The 17,728-nt window shown below is 32.3% G+C and overlaps 1 pseudogene; it reads right to left on the bottom strand.

Moving 5' to 3' along the window:
• Positions 1 to 5,843: 5,843 nt before the first annotated feature.
• On the bottom strand, positions 5,844 to 6,431 carry LOC108768377 (putative uncharacterized protein FLJ37770; annotated as a pseudogene).
• Between the last annotated feature and the right edge of the window lie 11,297 nt (positions 6,432 to 17,728).

Below are 17,728 nucleotides of genomic sequence, written 5' to 3'. Positions count from 1 at the left end.
TTTTGCGTCAATATAGCGGAACTACACTACATATGTACACGATTTACACCATTTTACGTGATTTCATGTACACTTAGGTGCTGCTACTCTATAGGCGCATAATATTATTTAATATTAAATAATATTTTAGTCACATTTAAAAAATATTAAATATAACACATATCAAGAATATTTTACTAAAATCATATAATATTAAACAGTATTTTTGAAATATTAGTAAATGGTTATATATCCACTCCTGATGATATATGATTATTAACAGTAACATTATTTAATGTTACTGTAATATTGTATAAACGTATTAAAAAGTATTATAACACTTACTTTAATTTGTAAAGTTGCTACAACTGTTCAATATAAGTACATGTTTAAAGACTAAAAATGATTTTAGCGTGCAATTGTAAAACTGGATACGTACTTAGAATCATGTCGAAACGTTTTTTTAGCACAAGGTGCAGCATAGACTAATAAGAAATTTTCGTTACTGGATAGTGAATTTAAATTGAACTAAATTTAAAAAAATTAATATTTATAAATATTTTAATAATATATTTCAGGGATATTAAGGATATAACATCATCAAGGATATTATATAAGTGGACATATAATTTCTACAGAATATTTTCGCAACATTAAAAAATATTATGTGGGAGACAGCGAGAGTGGTGGGGCTGATTCTCGTGTTGCCGGGGAGCCAAATGTGCATCACTGGTTAGGAGTGAAGCGCAGAAGACGTCGCGCAAATAATACACTTGTAAAGCTTGAAATTTCTTTATTCAACAAACGCGCTTACATGTTTCGGCTCATTTTTTAGCCTTCCTCAGAGCAAATACAAACTTACATATATAAAATAAAAGTTATTCTGTCATGATGAGCTCCCCTACATCGAGAATTTAAATGTCTGAATTAAACAAAAAGAAAGAAAAGGAAAATGAAAAAGAAGGAAATATTAAAAATGTCGAATTAAAGAATATAGACACTAATTTATTAAAAAACTTTAAGAATATAATTAATTATCCCGAAAATAAGAGCGCTCACCACGATTACAAAGCACCGTATCACAAACATTACCATGAATAATTCAAGAACCGGTTCCTGATATGTTAGCCAGTCGGTATCAGACACAGTGAGTCACTTTTTAGTTGTTAGCTAGTTAATGAAAATTGTAAAGTGATAAAAAATCTCGTCAGAAGGACTTATTACTGTGCACGAACGACACCGATGGTATTTAAATTCTCGATGTAGGGGAGCTCACCATGACAGGATAACTTTTACTTTACAGTTCCTGACCATATTATTATGACTACTGTTGAATTTTACGATATTTTTATAAGTTGGCAAATTTTTAGAAAAAATGGTAGAAAGATTTGTATTTCATGTGGCAATACTGTTTTTTTAAATTACTATGCATGCAACTCTAACGTAGATCGCCATTTTGACATGTGTCAACTGTTAACCACGCCGAAGTTACATATAATCTTTATTTAGAACACTTTGTCTCGTGACGTAAATTGTTAATATTAATAAAATATAACGGTAAGTTAAATAATAACTTATGTTTAACTTATTTATTTATGCTTTATTAACATGTCTAACAACAATTTATATTTATTTTGCATGTTTTTTAATGTTTTGTATCTGCTTTGGGCATGCATGTTTGATTTGTTTTATTTTTAAAGAATGGGTAAGAAAAGCGATATTTCGCCTATAAAAATAGGTATCGTGAAGGGATTATTAGATGCTGGTGATATTTCTCAGCGGGAAATAGCTAACAGGGTGAAGGTTTCTAAGACAACAAATTTAACCAAATAGAAAAGAGTGCAAAAAGATAAGGTGGTCATAATAATGTGACCAGAGACTGTATATATGTTAGTTTGTGTTTGCTCTGAGGAAGGCTCAAAAATGAGCCGAAACATGTAAGCGCGTTTGTTGAATAAAGAAGTTTCAAGCTTCATAAGTGTATTATTTGCGCGACGTCTTCTGCGCCTAACTCCTAACGCCCGTATTCTTTCCAATTCTTTGATTTATAAGGAGTCTTGGTTAGTTTGATTTGTTATACGGATTAATTATTTTAATTTTTTTTAAATAATATCCATATATAACATTCTAGGAATATTTTGTGCTTATAAGGTAGGTACAAAAAACGTCTTCTCTGATCGAGTAATCTTTCAAGAATGCTTAAGACACTCAAGACTTTTGAGGTTATTACACGTATATTTTCATCTCTCTTCGAACTGTACTTATATGTATCTTTATGTACTTTTATGCACTAAAATCCGAATGACAAATAAGCCTATATTAGATTAAAAAATAAGGGAAAGGGGGGCAAATAGTGCCGGATTTTTTCTCTCGTCCTTGCAATGCTAATTTTAAGATTACAAGATACGATTTTTCAATAAAAAAAATACTTCCACCTTCAAATATACAAAAAATTTAATTAAAGGTTCCGTAAGTTATGTTTAAAGGTTAAATTTTCATTAGAACTGAAATCTACATTTATTACTATTTGCCCCACCCTAAAGGCAAATAGTGACATTCTAAAGGGCAAATGGTGACATTTACAAAATACACAGTTTTTATCTCGGTTTTCATTTTGATTAGTTAAGAACTTAATTTCTTTACTCTGTAATATGTACAAGAATATTGTTTATTTAAGAGAATTTTATTTATTAATACATAATATATTAGTACATGTAAAATTATTTTGTCAATGTATAATACTTAGCTTATAACGGTGACTTTTTTACGTCTAAATTTTAATATACTTATATATATGTAGTTTTTTTATAATTTTAGTAAGAAATTTATATATATTTAAAGAAAAGTTATTGAACAGAAAGGATTGTATACATTTAATATTGCATTTATCCCAAAAAGTAAAAAGATAAATATATAATTAAAAAATAAAGCATATCTTTGGCTGCTCTTTGCAGAAATAACCTAATTGCACACATGTATTAACAGCCTTAGACTAGTATTTCTTACTAAGAATTATAATTATTTGATAATCTTGAGGCTAATTTCATATTATCCAATATGAATTTTGGAAAAATCATATTCGAACCTTAAAAAAGCTTTTTTTCACGAACCAATTTTACTGCAGTTGCAAGTTTTCTGGGACTGGTAGCTTTTCTGCTTGATTTCTTTTTATAATTTCTAACCATTGTAATAATGTTTTAAAAAAAATTTATGTTAGCATCAGCTGAAAAAAGGAAAATAAATTAAGAGTAATAAAAACATGAAATATCGTAATTACGAGAATGATTTATAATTTATAAGGAAATACAACAATTTATTCAAAATTTTAATTGCCTGCTAATTAAAATTTTATATGATAATAGATTAATTGTCTTAATAGATTCTTTATTTCTTTGTCTCTGAACAAAATAACATAACCTGACCTAACCTATTTCTGGACTTATTCGAAGAATATCTTCAAAGATTTCAATTATCTTATCGCATATTTACGGAATACAATGTTAATATCGCTATTTATATGTAAGGATTTATATTAGCATCTCTATGTAAGTATTTACAGTCCTCTGGACAGAACGTTTGAACATTTTCGCTCGAACTCATAATCTTGCACGCAGAGCGATTAAGCATAAGTGGTTAAAAAAGGCCCTGGCACTTAAAAAATTTACAAATAAACATAAAAATACTTAAGCAACTAAAGAAATCAACACATGTTAAATTTGCTACTTACTGCTCACGTTATCGTCTTATAATCTCTATTGTGATTGATCGATTTAATTCGATAAATTTGTCACTATTTACCCCATAGTAAACTGTCATTACTTGCCCCAGGAGATACGTTTTCTTTGAAACTTCACTTTAAAAGAAACCAAAATAATATTATTTGCAAATATAGGGATTATATCAAAATAGAAATAAAAACATACGATACAGAATAGATTAAATCTCATTCTAAATTCAGCAATCGAAAAATATATAACTTGAAATACCACAAAAAGTTTCAGGTTTTACCATGTTTCATGTTGGCAAAATTTTTGGCAAAATTTTCTTCTCTGTTCGACTTCACAATTTCACTACATTCTCAAAAGATGATTAGATGCTCGTGAACTATCTGTGTAATTGACGATACTGATGGAATAGACACGGGAAAGAGAAGAAATTTAAATCGACACTATTTGCCCCCCTTTCCCTTACATCAATTAAGTGTTCGTACATATTCCTTACATTTTGTACATATTATTTTTAAGTAAACTAATTACAAACAAAAATTATTTACGTATTTTACGGCTTTATTTTCTCAAATAAACATTCATAGAACATAAGTTTTTGTTTTTTAGTACATAAGTTTGAAATGGCCGCGTCTTGCGTCAGGATAGAGGCAAATTTGCGGTACTTTATAAATCTAGTAATTGTAAACGACATCGGGTGGGGACAAACGACGACGACGACGACGACAATACCGGGCGATATCAGGCGACGACGATGACGATGCCGGGCGAAACCGAGCGACTCCGGACGTTATCGGGCGACGCCGTATGGAAGTGAGGGAGGCAATTAATTTTTATACATTATTAATAAATATATCAACAAATACTTATTATTATTATTATCTCTTTATTTTTAGAAGATTTGAATTCTATATTATTATGTTTTCAAACATTAAAAAAAGTAGTGGAATCCTTAAAAAAGAAGCTTTTTCAAAAAGAAAAAACTGCAAGTGCATCAAAAAATGTATCGAATATTACATTTTCTAAAATAAAAAACGGATACGAAATAAATGCAATTAGCCAAGTATTCCATAACATAAGACACATAAGATAGATTGAAAGTGACTTATTGAGAGATTGATGGCAAACTGGATTATATTGAAGAAAAAACTTGGTGTTCCCGGATCACATTAACTGCACTTCTGTGAATATATTATCTCAATACAGTATTTGTATTATAAATTAAAATATAAAAATAATAGACATTTGTATATAAATATAATATATATATGCATTTAGTGACATAATTGTGGGACATGAAAATATACTCACAAATAATAAACATGATATAAATTACGGAGAAATAATATGTAATAATATTGATAATATATTTAAATATAGAAACATTATACATAATGAATTTACAAGATTAGTACCATCTCTTCTTTATTGAATTAGTTTTCATGTATTGTGTATATCCGCAGAATATTGTATGTAATAACCTTTTTATTAATTTATATTGCAAATAATTTCCGTACTATGAAAACATATTGATCCTAGAATATTGCGTTTTAATGCAACCTGGGCACGCCAAATTTTTTTTTTGCTATAATCCAGTTTGCCATTTTAGTCATTTTTAGTCTATCTTACGAGGGTCGTCTGAAAAGTTTTGAGCCTGACATGTAGAAACAAATAATTTTTCGGTCAAATTCAATTTTATTTTTCCACATAGTCTCCTTTTAAGTCGATACATTTTTTCCAGCGATACTCCCACCCCTTTAATCCATTCAAATAATACTGAGCGTCTTGCTTTGCAAAATAGGCGTCTACGGATGCGATGACCTCCTTGTTCGATGAAAATTTCTGTCCTCCGAGCCAAACTTTGAGCCTAGGAAACAGAAAAAAGTCGCTGGGGGCCAGATCTGGTGAATACGGTGGATGGTCAATTAATTCGAACCGCAATTCGTGAATTTTTGCCATAGCGACCGCCGAAGTGTGAGACGGTGCGTTATTTTGATAGAACAGCACTTTCTTCTTTTTCAAATGCGGTCATTTTTTCTCAATTTCTGCCTTCAGCTTGTCAAGCAATGATGCGTAGTACGTCCTTGTTATTGTTTTACCTTTTTCAAGATAGTCGATCAACACAATTCCATGACTGTCCCAAAAAACAGTCGCCATCACCTTCCCCGCCGATAAAACCGTCTTCGTTTTCTTCGGAGAAGGTTCACCCTTCGCCGTCCACTATTTTGATTGTTCTTTCGTTTCAGGAGTGACGTGGTGGATCCAAGTTTCATCAACCGTTATTAATCGACGCAAAAAATTCGACTCGTTTCGCTTAAACCGCTCCAACAGGGCCTTAGAAATGTTCATTCGAATGCGTTTTTGATCCAGAGTAAGCAAGCGCGGCACCCAACGCGCGGTTAACTTACGCATGCCTAATTCTTCAGTCAATATATGACAAACACGTTCTTTTGATATGCCAACAGTCTCTGCTATTTCCCTAATCTTAATTCGACGGTTGTCCATTATTATTTGATGAATTTCTTCGATGTTATCGGTGGTGGTCGCAGTTGTTGGCCGTCCCGAACGCTCATCATCAGCTAAACTGATACGTCCACGTTTAAATTCAGCTACCCATCTTTTCACAGTGGCAAATGATGGGGCAGAGTCCCCGTAAACAGCATCCAACTCGGCTTTGATTTGTGTAGACGTATTGCCTTTCAAATGTAAGAATTTAATTATAACACGATATTCAATTTTTTCCATTTTTACGAAATGACGACACAAATGATTGTCAAACAAGAACTGAACGTCCAAAGTGGCCACAATTGTCACAGATATCTTTCGTAAGTATCACGATTATAATACCAGAATGGCTTTGACGAGTAGGTAACGCCATCTTCATGATGAGGCTAAAAAATTTTCGGACGACCCTCGTATGTATCTTGCGTTATGAAATACTTGTTTAATTACATTTATTTCGTATCTGTTTTTTTATTAAAAAGAATGTAATATTCGATATCTTCTTTATGCATTTAACATATATTTTTTCTTTTTTTAATGAGATTTTTTTTACAGTAATAGAATTGGAAATAAGGCCGTTTGTGTTAGAAACATTACTTTAAATACGAAGCGGCATTACGGTCTAAATGTTAAGATGTTGAACTATTGTATATATATTCATTTAAATAAATTAATTTCAGAAATTATAATTACGTCCCGATATGATTGTCGGACTTTCAACGACAATGGGTGCATCCAGAAGAGACGACCGCTCACTGAGCGCTCACTAAGCAAAAAGGGATTCATCTGTTTATTAATATGTTTATTTATTATAATTTGTTACGTAGAATAACTATAATTATTAATAAATTAAGAATAAATATATAATACTAGAAATTTAAACGCTTATTACGGTCGAAGCTGGATCTTCTTTGCTTTAAATAATTCAATCTTGAATTACTAATATATACTATATATGTACTTGCATATATACCATATTGTAGTCTCCATGGAAAAAAAGAATTTTGATTGGTTGATTCGCTTATGCACTATGCATTATGCGTTATGCAAGAGTGTGTGTCTGGGCCCAAAGGCTTCACACATGAAATACATAACAAAGCATAAGCATAACCCCGGATCTACAATAGGGTCCGTATTCAGAACGCGCTTACAATGATGTTAGCGCGCTAACATACTATACTTTACGTCACGTATATTATAGAATTTCAGAGATAAATATGCGCTTTTATCGATAAAAGCGCGTTCTGAATACGGGCCATAGTATATATTACAATAGTAATTCAAGACTGAATTATTTAAAGCAACGAAGATCCAGCTTCGACCGTAATAGGCGTTTAAATTTCTAATATTGATTGTGTTTCTCACATATACGGTCTAAAAATAAAGATATTGAATAAATATGTAATTATTAATAAATTAAGAATAAATATAATTATTAATATGTTTATTTATTATAATTCGTTACGTAGAATAACTTTGTCTACTATAGATAATCTTTAATATCATATTTCTTAATTATTTATTACTGTTTATTATTTCTTTATTGCCGTATTTAGGCTGTAAGGTTATGTAGCGTTCAATGAGCGATGCAGCGACTTAAAATTACACTCCACCGCTCACTTCATAATCTTACGGCATTAAAGAAATAATAAACAATAATAAATAATTAAGAAATATGATATTAAAGATTATCTATAGTAGACAAAGTTATTCTATGTAACGAATTATAATAAATAAACATATTAATAATAGATTAATCCCTTTTTTGCTTAGTGAGCACTCAGTGAGCGGTCGTCGCTTCTGGATGCACCCATTGTCGTTGAAAGTCCGACAATCATATCGGTACGTAATTATAATTTTTGAAATTAATTCATTTAAATGAATATATATAATAGTTCAACATCTTAACATTCAGACCGTAGTGGCGCTTCGTATTTAAAGATTTTTTTTAGGTCGATTTATCTCATTATTCTGTGCATAAAGGTATTAAGATATAATTATTTAAAAAATGAATAATTTATGAGGTATTTTATATTCTATATCAAAATGTGTGTGTGTGTGCTAAAGTATGGAAAATATCTGAACTATTGATTTTTGATAACTCTGCCTTAATACTTTCATCTACAGAATAATTAGAGAAATTTTATTATGTAAAATATTATTTAATTCTATTTCGAAAAATGATAATGATTTTAATATCTCAAAAAATATAACCTTGAGTAAAATGTTTTGCTTATCATAATATTATTTCTTTCAAAACATACAATTTTTTCTTTTTAATTTTATTTACTTTTATTTTTCTTTTAATTTATTTTTCTTTTTATTAACAAAAGAGAGCTCCTTTGCTCTACAAATTGATTGCTTACAGCACCGTTTGTTACAGATCAATTGCCTACATTTATTATTGCTTACAAATTGATTGCCTACAGGCAGTTAAATTATATCGATCTGTAAGCAATAATACATATGTACAAACGTATCCTCGTTTTTAATTTTATATTAGTGCGCAAAAGTACATGTAGATAATTGAGCTGTAAGCAATAATATATGTAGACAATCGATCTGTAAACGAATGAGGTGAGAGGGAAACTGTAATGTAGGCAATGGATTTGTAGGCAAACGGAGTCCTTCCATTAACAACAGAAATATTTTGAATGCTCAATTTAAGGGAACACTTAGTGTGTGTGTGTGTGTGTGCGTGTGCGTGTGCGTGTGCGTGGTGTCCCGTAATTTTTTGCCGAGCGCTTTTGTGTAGATAGAAAGTCACTGAATATTGGTCTTCAATAATTTTTTATTCAAATGCTATCAACTTTACAGAAAAACATCAAGAGGCAAAAATTGCTTTTTTTTTAAAGTTCTAAGAATTTTTTCAGAATTTTTTAACACCGTATTTTCTCACGTTGATAAAAATAGTTGCCAATAAGAAAATGCAGTACTAAAAAGTTAATATGAAAAAACTTTTAGAGCTCTATGAAAAGAAAATAAACAATTTTTATCTCTTGCTGTCTTTCTGTAAAATTTTTCTGTAAAGTATTTGTGCAAAAAATTATTGAAAGCCAATATTCGGCAATGTTTTGTAACTAACATCTAGTTAACCATTGCGAAAATTGCAAAATGTAGAGGACTTTTCAACTCAGTTTAGTCCGCTCTATCTACACAAAAGTGCTTGACAAAAAATTACGGGGTACCCTGTATATATATGAATACATATATACAGGTTATCTCATTTTAATCAAAACCTTTAAATTTTCATAACTATGTAAGATATCGAAATCCTATTTTTATGATGTGAAATGGATCAAAGCATACCTGTGGTATCGAGGGAGTACATATTATTAATAATTAACAAGATTTGACCCTGAGTGAAAGCATTAAAGTTAAATGAAGAATTAAAATCAAAAGAATTAAAGTTCATTTTAGTAAATGATAACCAAATTTTTTAAACACTTACGTTCGTAGCTGTACTCATTACGAACCAACACGTTATGACTCTAGCACATCGAAAATCAAATGGTCAAATGCTTACGATAATCGTGCATGTTTGCACTCCGTCTCTGACTACGAATGCAGAGGCAATACGATGTCTAAATGATCGCGACATATTTAATAACATTGTTGGTGAAATTTTTTGACAGGCTGTTGTAGTTCGCGCTATCAACTCATCGGGATTATCTATCTTTCGCGATATACAGGGTGTCCCACAACTCTCCTGACAAATATCATGGACAGGTAGAGCGGATTAAACTGATACGGAACGTCTTCTACCATTTTTTAATTTTCGCAATAGTTAACGAGATATTTATTTATAAAAATATCCAAATTCGCCCGGTCCACCGCCAAATCCAAGCGCGCGGCTCGATAGGACCGCCCAGCGCGGCGCGGCGCGCCGCGCGCGCTCGCAGTCGCTAGGCACGCATTGTTTATAAGAAGCAGCAATGGTCGTCGCTAGACATGAGTCGCGAATAGCGTCGAATTTGCAGCTATAATTATTCTTTGAGCTATGATCATTCTCTGTTCATATCAAAACGAAATCTTCGTACGAAAAATTTATTTTTGCATGCACGTATATTCGGAAACATATTAGAAATTAATATCTCGGTTACGAAAATTAGGAAAATTGACAACTCTTTCCAAGAACACAGTTTAGTTCGCTCTAAAGTGAACTTTCGTCGCGCTAGTCTCCGCGTTTTAAATTGTGAATTATTTCCTGAATATTTGTATCATAAAATTATTTACGACATAGAATAATACGAAATTTTTATGTCGCGACATAATGTTAACTCGGCGAATTAACATTATGTCGCGACATAATAAAAATTTCGTATTTCTATTATGAGCCGACATAGTTCTAATTAATAGAAATATTATTATGTCACGACATAATTTTAACTTTCATTAAAAATCGTAATTTTTTAAGAATTCAACACATTAGACTAAATTTCTTTTATGCTATTAAAAAGTAACACGCTTGTCATATGTACATTTTAGGATTATTATGAAAATAAATATTCTTTATTAAAGATTACTTCCTAAAAGAAGAGATATTAAGTAACTGCTTTGACTTTGTAGAATTGCTATTTTTCTGTGCGCACGTTCACGCACACAGAAAATGCACGCAAACAATTTTTCTATGTCGTAAATAATTTTGTTATGATACAAATATTCAGGAAATAATTCACAATTTAAAACGCGGAGACTAGCGCGACGAAAGTTCATTTTAGAGCGAACTAAACTGTGTTCTTGAAAAGAGTTGTCAATTTTCCTAATTTTCGTAACCGAGATATAAATTTCTAATATGTTTCCGAACATACGTGCATGCAAAAATAAATTTTTCGTACGAAGATTTCGTTTTAATATGAACAGAGAATGATCATAGCTCAAAGAATAATTATAGCTGGAAATTCGACGCTATTCGCGACTCATGTCTAACGACGATTATTGCTGCTTCTTATAAACAACGCGTGCCTAGCGACGGCGAGCGCGCGCGGCGCGCCGCACTGGGCCGTCCTATCGAGCCGCGTGCTTGGATTTGGCGGTGGGCCGGGCGAATTTGGATATTTTTATAAATAAATATCTCGTTAACTATTGCGAAAATTGAAAAATGGTAGAAGACGTTCCGTCTCAGTTTAATCCGCTCTACCTGTCCATGATATTTGTCAGGAGAGTTGTGGAACACCCTGTATAATATCCTGTTAAAATCACAATTTTTCCTGAATTAAAATATTGACGTTCTCTAATAGTTCTGGCAACTTTTGTTCCAGAAACTCGTTGTAAACCATACCCGTAACGGTACCATTGAAGAAATGAGAACCGATAATTTATCCATTACAATACCAAACATTCACTGATTATGGCCTTTGGTGTAGTATAGTATCGTACCAATGAGTATTTGTTTCTGATCAATAATGTGAAATATGTCGATTTACATGGCCTACATTAATAAAAGTTACTTCATCAGAAAACAACACGTACGAGAAAAAGTTACCATCCCGCCGCATTTTGCGTTGAGTTCAATTACAGAATCTGTTTTCGAAATCGTTTGATGTTAGTGCTTGCACCAAATTAATGATAAAGGTGAAACTTATATCTTTTTAATATTCGCGAAACAGTTGATCGTAGAATACCGTACACGGTATAATTCTGCGAACACTTATTGCAGGATCTATATCAACAGCACCTAAAACTATGAGCTCGGTAATTTCATACGATTCTGGTGGTGTACGAATTCTATGAATTTGACTTTATCGAAGTCTTATTATGCAATTTCTAATTACTGCTTCATTTGGATAACGCCTATTAGAATAATTGTGATTCAAACGCGCGCCAGCCCTAATATTTTCGTAACATTTGCCTAAAATTTAGCGAAATATCTACTATTTTAATTGATGTAATCTGCCATTGTAAAGTTCAGAATGAACGAAGATAGTCACCGATAAACGAAACGAAAGTTAAATTCAGAAATCACAGAAGAAATGCTTTCCAATTGCAATATCTCTAGACACATTCGTACACACGGTGACACAAATTGCGTTTCAATTGCTGTAATCATCGACACAACTGTACACATCCGTACTCACAATCAGTCCGAGGACTACTAGTCGGCTGTGTAAGCTGTTCTTTTCAGATAGTAAATATAGGGGAGTGAAATTAGATTTTAGCTTCGAAAAAAGTCTCCGATCAAAAATTTTTTTTGGCGGTTATTAAGGAAGGTGTGTACAACAACATATCAATTTGTGCCAGCGTGAAAGTGTCCGCTACATTTTTTATTTAACAATTAAGGTGCCAAAATATGGTTTTTTGCATATAACTTTTTAAATTCAATTTTTATCAAAAAATTAATTGCGCCATTCGAAAGAGCAGGAAATTTCACGTAAGAAACCCATATTATATTTGTTTATTAAATTTATACTGACGAACCAGCAATTTATTAACTAACGCTCCTATTCACGTTGCGTCGACCATCCGCTGTGCTCGACAGTCAGTTCGCTTGAGCGCGCGCGCCGCACAGAAATGGCTGTAACTTTTTACAGACAACAAAAAATGACATGGGCCAAATTGGGTGTTCAAAAAGGATGTTTTTTTGGTAGTATTACATCATTGAAATATTTTTTTAGTATTGTGAACATTATATATATCAGCTTGAATATACGTGTTTCAAGAATATAAGGTTATTTCGTTAAATTCGATGGAATGTAAGAAAAAGTACGCCAAAAAAATTAGTACCTATGCGGATATTACATTTAAAGGTATGATCTAAAATACGTGTTTTTGCAAAAAAAGTACAAAAATTTTTTTTCACAAAATCTAGGCCTTCAAAGTTGGTTAATATTCAAAAATTCAATTTTTATACTTTACGTCTCCCTCTTTGATCGTCTGTAAAACAGTTTAAAAAAATGATATCGACAATTTGTAGGTGGTCATTTTAAAGCTTATGATGTGTACTTTAAGATAGTATAGTTTATTTTGGAATAATAGATGTCTTTTGCACTTTTTTTTAAAGAAATAACACAGGAATATAATTGTAGCCAAAAAATTATGAAAATTGGAGCATAAAGAAATGAAGTTTAATGAAAAAAAAATTTTTTTTAACACTTTCAGTGCATGGAGGTGGTTATTAAGATATAAATCTTGACGAATTGAAATGAAAAAAATTTTTTTTTATTTCTGAATCATTGTGACATAAAAAAAACGTAAATTCGGCGAAATTACGTGTTTTTTCGGTATATAACTGAGCATTTCAGTGCAAGCTGATCTGATAGGTGAATGTAAAGGTTGTATGCTATTGGTGGACATAGTGAGAAGGGAGAAGGCCGTCTGTGAAATTTCAGTAATCTATGGTGAAAGGCGATGCAGAGGAACTTGAACGCGTACGTTAGTCCCGGTAGTCTACGAGGTGTGATCAAAAAGTAAGGTGACTTTTCATTTTTATAAAAAAATATTCATTTATTCATCCAAAATTATGTTATCCCCTTCAAAATAATCCCCCTCTGATACAATGCACTTGTGCCAGCGCTTTTTCTAGTCGTCAAAACACTTCTGAAATGCACTTTTGGGTATTGCCTTGAGCTCCTCCAGCGATGCAGCCTTAATCTCCTCAATCGTCGCAAATCTTCGTCCTTTCATGGGCCTTTTCAATTTTCCATGTTTCGTCACCAGTTATAACCCTTTTGAGCAGATCAGGATCATCATTGACGTCGCTCAACATGTCTTGGGCGATGTTTATGCGACGCTGCTTCTAATCAAAATTAAGCAGTTTGGAACGAATTTCGCTGACACACGTGTCATACCCAAAACATCCGTTAAAATTGATTGGCATGAGCCAAACGATATGTTAAGATCATCAGCTATTTCTCTAATCGTGATTCGACGATTTTTCAACACAATTTCTTTCACTTCCTGAACATTTTCGTCGATTTTTGACGTGCTGGGGCGTCCAGAGCAAGGTTCATCGTTAACATGTTCTCGGCCCTCTTGGAATAACTTATACCATTTATAAACATTTTTTTTGCTCAAAGTTGACTCACCGTACGCCACTGTCAACATTTCAAGAGTTTTTGAACACTTAATACCATTTTTTACACAAAAATTAATACAAACTCTCTGCTCCATTATTTTCAACAGCAAAAAATCGCCGAGCACGCAAACACGAGTCTAACCTTTATGCCTCTCACATAAAAACAACACATGCTATATAGTCAAAACTGTGAACATATGATCGTGACGAGTGTACCAACACAACAAAAAAAATTTTGAAATTAGAGTGTACAGAGCGCGCGAAATTCAAATAGTCACCTTACTTTTTGATCACACCTCGTATGTGCACCTGGCTGCGTTGAAGGTACGTAAAGGAATTGTCCGTAGTATTTCGTGACAGTTTTCCATTATTATATTGTTGTCATAAAATATTACAACATTAATATTTTTATAATCGAATATCAATTTTTCATGGTAATTACACTTTTATGGAGTCGTAAGCTTTTTCCAAACAAAAGGTACAAATAGAAGCCAGACACGTGTCGTTTGAATTACACACATGTTCACACAAGAAAAGAGACACACACACATACACATGCACGCACACACTACATTCGGTAATGAACAGATTCAGGAAGTATTAATATAAGAAATTGTATTCAAATCATTTAGTATAGAAGTGTTAAAGAATGTCAGTACAAGTAAATGAACAATTTTTAATACTTTTTAAGCTTCAGTAATAAAAATAAAAAAATGAATTAAATTTTCATTTATTTCCAGGAATATTCCCTGAACTCGAATTTGTTCTGATTACAATGACATTTCATAATTTTTATTTTTTTTTATTTCACAATTTATTCATACTTATTGAATTAATATTCAATTGTTATAATTGCAGAAATTAATAGAATGTACTCTTATTTATTAAATATTTTTATTACAGAAGTTGTTGAAAATGGAAAACAAAAATTACAGTTTTAATACCAATTGTTTTATATGCGATGAAAGCCTGGATTTGTATAAAACAGCGATAGTAAAAAAGAGAGGATTACAAACTTTTTATGCTTCATCGACGGAAAGAAACATCGACAAACCATCTTCATTTTTCTTTCATTTGACCTTAAATTGTTCAGTCGTCGTTAAGTTCGTCGTTAAGTCGTCGTTAAGTCGTCGTTAAGTTCGTCATCATTTTATATTTCTTAAATGTAATATAAATTTGGTTATTGCAATATCCAGAAACCCTTGAAAAATAATTTTTTTCGGTTTATTTTACATTTTTCACATTTTCATCGGCCATATTGACTCCGCCATTTTGAATTTTTTAAATCTGACATCAAATTCGTGTCCAGCATACCCGAGAACCCCCAGGAAACAATTTTCATAATTTTTCATCGTATTATAATCGAGATATTTCATTTTACTACTAATTTTCCAGTTATTTGTTATTATTTAATTAAGGGGTGATTAGCGGAAATTTTCAAGATAGCACATTTTTCTTAGACAATATTTTGAAGCGATTGGCGAAGGTTTCATAAAAAAATATGGATCGCAGACTTATTCCGAAGTTATAGCCTTATTTCGCCTAATTTGACTCCCCTAATACGATAAGTATGATCTCAAGAAAAAGTCGAATTTAGGAAACACAGAAAAAATAAACAATGACTACGTTTACATGGCTCGATTTACAACATCGATATTATAACTTCGGTGTAAATCGAGCCGTGTAAACGTAGTAACTGTATCTAATATAGGCTATATGAATCGACACAATACACATTATTGATCAGGTCCCTAACGCTGATAAGTTGAAAGCGCGAATTACAACAGCCTGTCAAAACATTTCGCCGACAATGCTATTAAATGTGTCGCGATCATTTAGACATTGTATTGCTTCTGCATTCGTAGTCAGGGCGTAATCATTCATAACAGCAGTTCGAACATGCACGAGGGCGATTATTGTAAATAAGCATTTGATCATTTGATTTTCGATGTCTTTGAGTCATAACGCGTTGAACTCGTAATAAATATAGCTATGAACGTAGGTATTTAAAAAATTAAGTTGTCATTTGTTAAAATAAAGTCGGTCTTCATTTGACCTTAATGCTTTCATCCAAGGTCGAGCGTAATGGTTAATCGAAATATGTCACCTCTTCGATCACAACATCGTAAAAATAGAATTTCGATATCTTGCATAGTTCCAGAAAAATTTGAGTGCATTGAAATGAGGCACTCTGTATACATATACTGGTGTCTGGAACTCACTTGCACTACTTCTTGAGTAATTCGAATTCCAAGGAGAAAAAAAGAGGCTACATAGATTCGAAAGTGAGTTGTTTCCGAGTTATAGCTTTTTATTTATGTTTAAAAAATCGTTATTTATTTAAAAATTATGCGTTTCGCGGGTTTTCTACGTGTCCAGATCCATTCTTGGAATGCCAATGTTTCGTGAACCTTGCAGTCAACTTCATCAAGGCGAACAGCAGCCTGTTACTGATACTTCCTAGATGTTCTTGTCTCTAAGAAAGCTAACGATACCTTAGGCCATCAAGTATACAGAAAACCAACACACACAGATAGATATCTACATGCCGAGTCGCACCACCACCCAGCACAAAAACAATCAGCAATCAACTCACTTGTACAGTTCGTAGCAGGAATGCCTGGGGTTCGATTTTAGGGGTCCACGTTTCGTTCTTAGTTATTTACATTTATGACTATTAAAATTTGGTACGACCGGATGTTACATCAGCGATCTCGCCACAAACACGCCATCGTTGACTATTTTATTTGCTTATGTATATTATTACCTGTGTAAGAAAAACAGCTCACAAAGTATATTTCCTTATTGGCAAGTAAAAGTAATTATACTTTTTCAAAACTACAACTTACCTGATATATTGAAGGCTTCGATCCGCTTCCTTTCAATTAAGTTTTGGAATATTTCAGAGATTTCTGAAAAAACTTTTGTCGTCTTTCTCCGGATGGAGAAATATTGAAATGTCTTTAACCTAATCACTAGGTTATCTGATAGAGATTTCACTGATTAAAACTGAGGTTACAGGCCGGCTGTCAAAACATAATTCACAAATACTACTGTTGAAGGTATTATTCTCACTAAAGGGAGAATTAAATATACAGAGTATATTTCTTTGTATATAAACGCAATGTTTAATAAATGAAAGGTTACGCAAAATCTTCTGTAGCAACGAGCACGCGCGTGAGAACAGAACAAAAAAGTTAAGTCGTTAATACGAACGATACACATGTATCAATGCGCGCAATCCTACCAACTGCTATCAGCGCCATTCACTCGGAGACACATTACTAGGAGCGCGCAGCTTAAACACGAGAAAAATAAAATACTGATTCTTAACACTCCCATCTTCGAGTGTTTTTCTTTTATGAAATCGCGCGACTAATTGTAAAAACAAAAATACACTACTCAACAAAATCTAGGGAACACTTTCAAACACGCTAAAAATTGAGCAATATTCAGAACGCCATAATTCAATGAAAAATCATCGCAGACAAAAAATTAAAAAAGGATT

Source organism: Trachymyrmex cornetzi, unplaced genomic scaffold (genome assembly GCF_001594075.2).
Source record: "Trachymyrmex cornetzi isolate Tcor2-1 unplaced genomic scaffold, Tcor1.1 scaffold790, whole genome shotgun sequence".
Classification (NCBI taxonomy): Eukaryota; Metazoa; Arthropoda; class Insecta; order Hymenoptera; family Formicidae; genus Trachymyrmex; species Trachymyrmex cornetzi.
This window is presented reverse-complemented; position numbering and strand designations above follow the sequence as displayed.